Source organism: Ursus maritimus, unplaced genomic scaffold, assembly GCF_017311325.1.
Source record: "Ursus maritimus isolate PB19 unplaced genomic scaffold, ASM1731132v1 scaffold_4, whole genome shotgun sequence".
Taxonomy (NCBI): Eukaryota; Metazoa; Chordata; class Mammalia; order Carnivora; family Ursidae; genus Ursus; species Ursus maritimus.
In genome coordinates this window covers 27,503,670-27,513,851 of record NW_024426552.1, presented here as the reverse complement: position 1 = coordinate 27,513,851, position 10,182 = coordinate 27,503,670, and the positions used below count along the sequence as shown (strand labels likewise).

Below are 10,182 nucleotides of genomic sequence, written 5' to 3'. Positions count from 1 at the left end.
CCATAGTGACCCCAAACCCCTGGATGAATACAAACAGGCCCATTAGGAGACCCACCTCAAAATATCCATAAACCCTCGCTGACCAATGGGCTACTTACCACCAGGCATAGTTACCAAAAAAGGAAAAATTCCATCAGTTCTCATACCTCCTCACCTTCTCCCTTTAAATGCAGTCCCCCCACGCTGCCTCTTTGCAGACAGTCTCTCCTTTGCTGTCCTGCCTGCTGCTTACTTGTGGTATATTCAGTGAACTTCTCTTTTGCTCTGCCTGAGGTGACTTCTTCTACTGCCCTTGTTGCCATCTTCCACCTGATGGGGGTTGCCCCACATTTAGGGGCCTTCATCTGATTGGGAGAAACACCATTTTATTTTTATATATATATATATACATATATATATATATATATATGTGTGTGTGTGTGTGTGTGTGTGTGTGTGCATATACACACATAAGTACATTTATACAGCTATGCATTTTATTTTATAATTTTAATACATTGATAATAAATGCTAGATTTATTCTAATGCTGTTATTTACAATTAAAAAAAAGCAAATAAACAAGCTAACTGTTTCTCCATTGCATATTTTAGGTTATTACTCATTTACTATATGTTGATTCTCTACTCAGTGCTGAGGCTACAATTTTTGCCCTGGAGAACAATCAAATTAATAAGAGAATGTGTAAACAGACAATTTCGTGAGAGTGATAAATTTTGCAGTAGAAGAATTCCCAGAATTATATGGGAGCATACATCAGGGAATTTGATTCATAGTGAGGATATCCTGGGTGTTCTTTCAGAAAAAAGTTAATACCTGAGCTAAAGAAAAGCTGAGGAAGAGTTTTAGTAAAAGGAGTGGTCTTAAATATGGAGGGTGGAGGTGGGGTGTGGACCAGTTCAAAAGGTATGAGAGCAAAGCACATTGTAACAATTAAAAGCAAGCTCCTATCACCAGAAGATAGGGTAATGAGGTGGGAGTGGTATAGTGATGAAAGATAAAGCTGGAGAACTTGGTAGAAGCAGATAATTAATCAGTGTAAATGTTTGAATTTCTTTTAGATAAAGTACTTGAGAGCCAGGGAAGGATTTTCAACTGCGAAGTCAGATTTGCATTATAACATTCAGCCTGGGGAGTGGATTGGAGGAGATCAAGTATGGAGTTACTGAGATTAGTTGGAATTCTGATGATAATGATTTTGCAAAAAGAGATGATGACATGTCCTGGAGCCTGAGGCAGTGGGGAGGAAGGGGGAGGAATATTTGGAGAGTAATGTTTTGGCACTAATAATGTTGTGCAAATATTGGGTTGAGCCGTCTTTGGTGCAAAGAGGTGGTCTTATTAAAGCACGGAGACAGGACCTGTGGGCAGAAAGACCTGCCCTGGGGTTATGAGGAGTGGCTGACTACATTCTTTCAAGTTGGGGGAAGTAAAGACCAAAAGGGAAGTTTCCAAAAGGACTTATATATGTTAAAGGAGACTCACAGTATCCTGGAGTCTCAGCAATTGTCAAGCTAAGGTTATTTTCCCCTCTAACAAAGCATATTAACATTAAGATTGGGGGTTCCTGGAGGAATGTGATGCTCTGCCTGCCTTAAGTATTTGTCAGTGGGCTGCAAGTCATAAGGAGATTTCATTTTATCTACATTTCTTTTGCCTTTGTTCTCCACATTAATATTGATGGGAGAGGAAAAAGTCAATGGTCATTTTGAATTTCTTTTTCTTTCTTTCTTTCTTTCTTTCTTTCTTTCTTTCTTTCTTTCTTTCTTTCTTTCTTTTTTTTTTTTCATCTTTGGACTTCTATTTGGAATCTGGGTGGCTCGGAATGTGGGTGGATGATGAAGTCTTTGTAGGGAATACAGTTTTGGAAAGAAGATGGTGAATTTAATTTTGAATAGACTGAGTTGGAAATTCATGTGAGACACTGAAAACAAATCATTGAATGGAAGGGCTGGGCTGGAAATTTAGAATGGATTGGATCACTGAGGTGAGTGAAAATATTTTTTTAGTTATCTTGGATACTTACCTGGGAGTGGAATTGCTGAGTCATACAGTAACTCTACACTTAACTCTATGAGACCTCTATTTGAAGAACTGCCGAAATGTTTTACGAAGAACTTGTACCATTTCACATTCTTACGGCCATACAAGAGAGCTCCAATTTCTCCACATTCTTAACATTTGTTACCATCTTTTTGATTCTAGCCGTTCCAGTCAGTGTGAAGTAATATCTCAATGTGGTTTTGATTTGCATTTCCCTCATCACTAATGATACAGAACACATTCGCATGTGCTTATGGGCCATCTGTATACTTTTTTCGGGGAAATGTTTGTTCAAATCATTTGCCATATTTTAATTGGGTTATTTTGGTTTTTATAATGTGAGTTTTAAGAATTCTTTATGTTTCATATATATAAATCCATTATCAGATACATGATTTGTAAATATTTTCCCCCAATCTGTGGATTGTCTTTATATTTTCTTGATAGTATCCAAAAAAAAAATTAATTTTGATAAAGTCCAATATGTCTATTTTTCATTTGTTAGTCGTGCTTTTTGTATCATCTGAAAAACTATTGCTTAATCCAAGGTCAGGAAGATTTATCCTTGTGTTTTCTTCTAAAAGTGTTATAGATTTAGTTTTCTCATTTTCATCTATGATTTACTTTGAATTAATTCTTCCATACTGTGTGTGGTAGAAGTCCAGATTTATTCTTTGCATGCAGATAATCTAGTCCCAATGTTCCAGGATTTTTCCCTTAGTGCCAGTGGTTCTTGGTCGTGCAGCTTCAAAGAATTAAGAGGTGTGTTGTAGGAAAGATGTTAGGGTTCAAAGCCGACGGCCAAGAAAGAATTCTTGAGATGTCTTTGGTGCAAAAAGGAGATTTTATTAAAGCAGTGGAACAGGATCCGTAGGCAGAAAGAGTGCATTGAGGTCATGAGGAGTGGTGCATTATACACTTTCAAGTTGGGAGGGGGTTAGTGATAGTGTTAAGTCTCTAAGAATTGTGTCCAGGACCTTGAGAGGGCTAGCTGTTGTTGGGAAAATGTCATTTATTACTGTCTTATAAAACCTTAGTCATGAGACCCTTCAGATGTTTATCAGTGGGCTTATGCTTGGGGTATGATTGCCAACAGGTATCTTGGAGGGTAGAGATAAAGAAAGTTTCCAAAATAATTTTTATACGTTAAAGTAGGCTTACAGGATCCTGTGGCAGGGGTGGGGTAGGGGGATAGGTTGGGCTAGGACTCCCTTTTACCCTTAGCAAAGTGTCAACATCTTGAATCCCTAGAGGAATGTCAGTCTGCCTGATTCAAGGACTTGCCAATGGGCTGTAGGTAGTAAGGAAATTTAATAATTTTTCTTCTGCCTTTGTTTCCCACATCAGGTGGGCCAGATGAAGAGTGGTGGGCAGCACAACAAAGTTTAGCTCAAAGCTCCCAAAGAGAGTTGCCGTCGGAGTTTCTAAGTCTAGGGGTTTTTATGAGAATGTTGGCAGGTGGTTTAATCTGATTAACCCTCCATGCACCTGTCACCCAATCAGGTTTTTGCCCTCAAGCTCATCTACCTATCAGGTAGTTGTTCGTGTGGAAAAGGGTGGAGGGCTCCCTCCAGAGTAGTGTAAAATCCTTTTAAGGGTAGTATCCTTTTAGGGCAGGAGGGCCCTTGTCCCTGCCTGCCTTCTGACAATCTTTTGTTACCAGCACCATTTGTTAAAAATACTTTTTTTTCCTCACTGTATTATCTTGGCATGCTTGCTGAAAACACGTGGCCATAAGTGTAAAGGTTTATTTTTGGATTCTCAATTCTTTTTTAGGTATCTATATGTATAACCTTATGCGAGGTGGTTTTATTAAAGCACAGGGACAGGACCTGTGGGCAGAAAGAGCTGCACTGTTAAGTGTAAGGAGTGACTGATACATACTTTCAAGTTGGGAGGGGGTTAGGGATAGCTTAAGTCTGTAAGGATTTTGAAAGCAAGGTTTCCAGGACCTTGAGGGGGTTGGCTATTGTTAGGAAAAAGGTCATTTATTACTGTCTAAGAAAACCTCAGTCATGAGACCCTCCAGATATATATCGGTGGGTCAGACACTTGGGGAATGATTGCCAACATGTATGGGGGGATGGGTAGAGATAAAGGAAGTTTCCAAAGGACTTTCATATGCTAAAGAAGACTCACAGGATCCTGGAGGCCTAGCTATTGTCAAGCTAAAGTTGTTTTTCTCATGTAGCAAAACATTAAGACAGTTGGGAGTTCCAGGAGGAATGTTATACTCTGCCTATCTCAAGTATTTGTTAATTGGCTGCACATTATAAAGAAATTTAATTTTATCGACATTTCCTTATACTTTTATTTCCCACGTCATGAATACTCCAAATTTGTTCTGTGCCCTTCACCTTTCCGTAGGACTTTTAGGATCAGTGTGTCAGTTTCCACAAAACGGCATTGGGAATATTGATAAGGTTGCGTTGGATGTGTAAAGCATTTGGGGGAGTTTTGCCATCCTAACCATGTTCTTTTCTAATCCAGGAACATTGAAATCTTTTGATTTATTTAGGTCTTCAATTTCTTTCAGTTAGGTTTTCAGTGGAGGTGGCTTGCAATTTTTCTTTTTCAAAATTAATTCCTAAGTATTTTATTATTTTTCATACATTTCACAAATGAAATAGTTTTCTTGATTTCCTTTTTGGAGTGTTCACTGCTATTGTAAAGGAATATAATTGATTTTTAAATATTGATCTTATATCCTCCTCCTTTACTGAATTCATTTATCAGTTCTGTTTTTTAAAATATGGTTTCTTAGGCTTTTCTATATACAAGATCATGCCATTGCAAATTGATATAATTTTGCTTATTTTTTTTTCTGAACTGGATGCCTTTAGCTTCTTTTTCTTACCTAATTACCCTGGCTCAAACCTCTAGTAAATATTGAATAGAAATAACAAGAGCAAACATCCTTGCCTTGTTTCTGATCATAGGGAGAAAGCATTCACTCTTTTACCATTAAGCGATGAGGGAGCAGAAGGCTAGCTGAGGACAAAGCACAAGCTTTGTCCCATACCCATACCTGGGTCCCATACCCAGGTGGGGTATGTGTGACATTCCTCAGGCACTCTGGGGTCCCCTAAAGCTAAGGGAAGGGAAAAACAAATGGTTAACTAATAGAGATCACAGTCCAGCAAGAGAAGAGTCTCCCTCATTTTACAAATGTCTTAGTGATTTATAAGAAAAGAGCATTCTTATCAATAGCCTAACTTCCCGAGATCCATAGACTCGATTTCCTGGAGCCCTAACATCACCCGCCCATTCAGAGTGATGCGGGAAATAAAGGTAGAAGGAAATGTAAATAAAATAAAATTTCCTTATAACCTGCAGCGCATTGACAAGGACTTGTGATAGGCCAAGTATAACACTCCTCCAGGAACCTCCCAAATGTCTTAAAGTTACTCCTTTACTAGAGGTAAAAAAAAAAACACAAAACAAAACAGCCTTAACTTGAAAATGGAAAGTCCTGCAATATCTTGTAGGTCCTCTTTAGCACACAAAAGTTCTTTTGAAAACCTCCCTTTTCCTTACCCCCAATTCCCAAGTGTATAAACAGCCACCCCTCCCAACTCCAGTGCAGCAGCTCTTTCTGCCCATGGGTCCTGTACTTGTGCTTTAATAAAACCATCTTTTTGCACCAAAGAGGTCTCAAGAATTCTTTCTCGGCTGCCATCTCTGGACCTCACCTACATTGAAAAACTACATCATTAAGTATGACGTTAGCTCGGATATTTGTGTATATATTCCTTATCATATTAAGGACGTTCCTTTCTGTTTCCAGTTTAATAAGTGTTTTTGTAATGAGAGAGTGTTGGGTTTGTAAAATGCTTTTTCTTCCTCTAGTGAGATTATAGAGATGATAAGGTTTTTTTTTCCCTTCATTTTATTAATGTGGTGTATTACATAGATGGCTTTTTTTTTTTTAATGTTGAAATATCCTTGCATTCTTGTGATAAATCCCACTAGGTCATGATGTACAATCCTTTTTATATGTTGCTGTATTTGTTTTGCTAGTATTTTGTTGAGGTTTATTACTTCTATATATATAAAAGAATATTGATCTGTAGTTTTCTTTTCCTTATAGTATTTTTTAAGCTTTTATATCAGAATAATACTAGCTTTAGATATTGAGTTCGGTAGTATTCCACTTTTCTATTTTTTGAGAAATTTTCAAAATACTGATGTTAATTATTCTTTAAATGTTTGATAGAATTCACTGGTGAAGCTATCTGGTTGAGGGGTTTTTTTGTGGGAAGGTTTTGAATATTCAATCTCTTACGGTATGGTACCGTAGTTCTATTTAGATTTTCTGTTTCTTCTTGAGTCAGTTTCAATAATTTGTTTCTTTGTAGGGATTTTCCTATTTCATCTAAATTATCTAGTTCTTTGGCATACAATTGTTCATAATATTCTTTTATAATATAGTAATATCCTCTCTCTCATTCTTTATTGTAGTAAATTGATTCTTTTAAACTTTGTTAGTTTAGCAAAATTAGATTTATCAATTTTGTTGTTTTTTAAAGAGCCAACTTTGTTGATTTGTTGTTGTTGTTGTCACTTTCTATTCTCTTTTATTTATTTCTGCTCCAATCTTTATTATTTTCTTCTTTCTGCTTGCTTTTGGGGTTTAGTCTACTCTTCTTAGTTTCTTAAGGTGGAAGGCTAAATTATTGATTTGAGATCATTCTTTTTTTTCTTTTTTTAAGATTTTATTTATTTATTCATGAGAGACAGAGAAAGAGAGAGGCAGAGAGAGAAGCAGGAGCCCGCTGTGGGACTCGATCCTATGACTCTGGGATCATGACCTGAGCTGAAGGCAGATGCTTAACCGATTGAGCCACCCAGGTGCCTAAGATCATTCTTTATCAATATAGGCAGTTACCCTATAAAATTTCTCTCTAAACATGGTTTTGCTGCATACTTTAAAACTTGGCATGTTGTATTTTCATTTTCACTCATCTCAGAGTGTTTACTTATTTCCCTTATAATTTCTTCTTTTACCTATTGGTTATGAAGAAGTATGTTATTTAATTTCTACATATTTTTGAATTCCTCAAGTTTCTATTGGTTTCTAATTTCATTCCATTATGACCAGAGAGCATACTTTGTATTATTGCAAATTTCAATATTAATAAGACTTGTTTATCACATAGCTGTATACTGGAGAGTATTCCATTTGTCCTTGAGAAAAATGTGTTTTTCTGCTAATTTGTATAGATTTGCTATTTGTATAGTTGTATAGATTTCTATTAGGCCTACTAGGCTTATCTGTTATCAAAATCTTCTAGTTAATGAATGATCTTTTGTCTAGTTGTTTATATATCCTTCTTTTCCCCCTCTCTAATAACATCTTTTAACTTAAAATCTATTTGATCTGAGATTTTAAAAGCCAGTTCAGTTCTTTTTTTCTTTCTTTTTCCATCCTTCTACTTTCAACTTATTTGTGTCTTTGAACTGGAAGTGTGTCTTATGTCAACAGCATACAGTTGAAACATGTTTTCTAAAAATCTGTTCTGCTAAATTCTTTTTATTTTTTATCATTTTTATTTTTAAGTTAAGTTTTTTATTTTAATATCACTATAGTTAACATAGAATATTTTATTAGTTTCAGGTGTATAATATGGTGATTCAATCCAAACCTTACTTAGTCCTCATCCTGATAAATGTACTCTTTTTTTTTTTAAGATTTTATTTATTTATTTGACAGAGACAGCCAGTGAGAGAGGGAACACAAGCAGGGGGAGTGGGAGAGGAAGAAGCAGGCTTCCAGCGGAGAGCCTGATGTGGGGCTCGATCCCATAATGCCGGGATCACGCCCTGAGCTGAAGGCAGACGCTTAACGACTGTGCTACCCAGGTGCCCCGATAAATGTACTCTTAATCCCTATCGGCTATTTCACTCATCCCTGCACCCACCTCCCCTCTGGTAACCATTAGTTTGTTCTCTATAGTTAAGAGTCTGTCTTGGTTTGTCTCTCCCTCTCTCTCCTTTTTTTTTCTTTTGCTCATTTGTTTTTTTTTTTTTTCTTAAATTCCACATATGAGTGAAATCATATGGTATTTGTTTTTCTCTTACTGACTTATTTTGCTTAGTATTGTACTCTCTAGCCCCATCCATGTTTTGCAAATAATAAGATTTCATTCTTTATGGCTGAATAATATTCCATTGTGTGTGTGTGTGTGTTTGTGTGTGTGTATATATATATATATATATATATATATATATATGCCATATCTTCTTTATGCATTCATCTATCATTGGGTACTTGGGCTGATTCCATAATTTGGCTATTGTAAATAATGCTACAATTAACATAAGAATGCATGTATCACTTTGAATTAGTGTTTTTGTATTTTTTTGGGCAAATACCCAGTAGTGCAATACTGGATCTTAGGGTAGTTCTATACTTCATGTTGTTTTCCAGAGTGGCTGCACCAGTTTGCATTCCCACCCACAGTGTAAGAGAGTTCCCCTTTCTCCTCACCCTTGCCAACAAATGTTTCTTGTGTTGTTGATTTTAACCATTCTAATAGGTGTGAGGTGATATCTCATTGTGGCTTTGATTTGCATTTCCCTGATGATGAGTGATGTTGAACATCTTTTCATGTGTCTATTGGCCATCTTTATGTCTTCTTTGGAGAAATATCTGTTCATGTCTTCTGCCTATTTTTAGTTGGATTATTTGTTTTTTGGGTGTTGAGTAATATCAGCTCTTCATATATTTTGGATACTAACCCTTTATTGAATATTTCATTTGCAAATATCTTCTCCCATTCAGTAGGATTGCCTTTTCATTTTGTTGATTGTTTCCTTTGCCATGCAGAGCTTTTTATTTTTGATGGAGTCCCAATAGTTTGTTTTTTTATTTTTAAAGGATTTATTTATTTCTTTGACAGAAAGAGAGAGCACAAGCAGGGGGATCAGCAGAGGGAGAGGGAGAAGCAGGCTCTTCCCTGAGCAGGGATCCCATGGTGGGGCTTGATTCCAGGACCCTGGGACCATGAGTGGAGCTGAAGGCAGATGCTTAACCAACTGAGCCACCCAGGTGCCCCGAAAGTGGTCCAGTTTCATTCTTTTGCATGTGGCTGTGCAGTTTTCCCATTTGTTGAAGAGACTGTCTTTTTCCCATTGGATATTTCTTTTCCTTTGTCAAAAATTATTGACCATATAATTGTGGGTTTATTTCTAGGTTCTCTGTTCTATTGATTGATCTATGTGACTATTTTTGTGCTAATACCATGCTGTTTTGATTACAATAGCTTTGTAATATAACTTGAAGCTTTGTTTTTCTTTTTCAAGATTTCTTTGGCTGTTTGGGGTTGTTTGTGGTTCTATACAAATTTTAAGATTGTTTGTTCTAGGTCTTTGAAAGATGCTGTTGGTATTTTGAAAGGGATTGCCTTGAATGTGTAGATTATTTGGGTAGTGTAGACATTTTAACAATATTTGTTCTTCTAATCCATGAGCATGAAATGTCTTTCCATTTCTTTGTATCGTCCCAGTTTCTTTCATCAGTGTTTTATAGTTTTCAGAGTCAGGTCTTTTACCTCAGTTAATTTTATTCCTAGGTATTTTATTATTTTTAGTTCATTTGTAAATGGGATTGTTTTCTTAATTTCTCTTTCTGCTGCATCATTATTACTGAATAGAAATGCAACAGATTTCTGTACATTGATTTTGTATCCTGCAATTTTACTGAATTCATTTACCAGTTGTAGTAGTTTTTGATGGACTCTTTCAGATTTTCTACATAGATTATTATGTCATCTGCAAATAGTGCAAGTTTTACTTCCTTCTTACCAATTTAGATGCCTTTTTGTTGTTGTTGTTTAATTGCTGTGGCTAGGACTTATACTATGTTAAATAAAAATGGTGAGAGTGGACATCCTTGTCTTGTTTCTGACTTCAGAGGAAGGCTCTCAGTTTTTCCCCATTAAGTATGGTGCTTGCTATGGGTTTTTCATATAATGCGTTTATACTGTTGAGGTATAGTTCCTCTCAACCTTGTTGAGGGTTCTGGGAAATTCTGTCTTTTAATTGGAATATTTAAACCATTTACATTTAACTTAATTACTGGTAAGGTAGGATTTCTGAATGTTACTGTCGTTGTGTTCATTTATTTCTCCATTACTTCC

General features: G+C 36.2%; 1 long non-coding RNA gene across 1 annotated transcript in view; it reads left to right on the top strand.

Moving 5' to 3' along the window:
* Positions 1-798: 798 nt before the first annotated feature.
* Positions 799-10,182, top strand: part of LOC121100397 — a 47,160-nt gene continuing 37,776 nt past the window's right edge. Inside the window, exon 1 of the long non-coding RNA XR_005832148.1 lies at positions 799-1,985. This is a non-coding gene — a long non-coding RNA (uncharacterized LOC121100397). The remainder of the gene's footprint in view (positions 1,986-10,182) is intronic.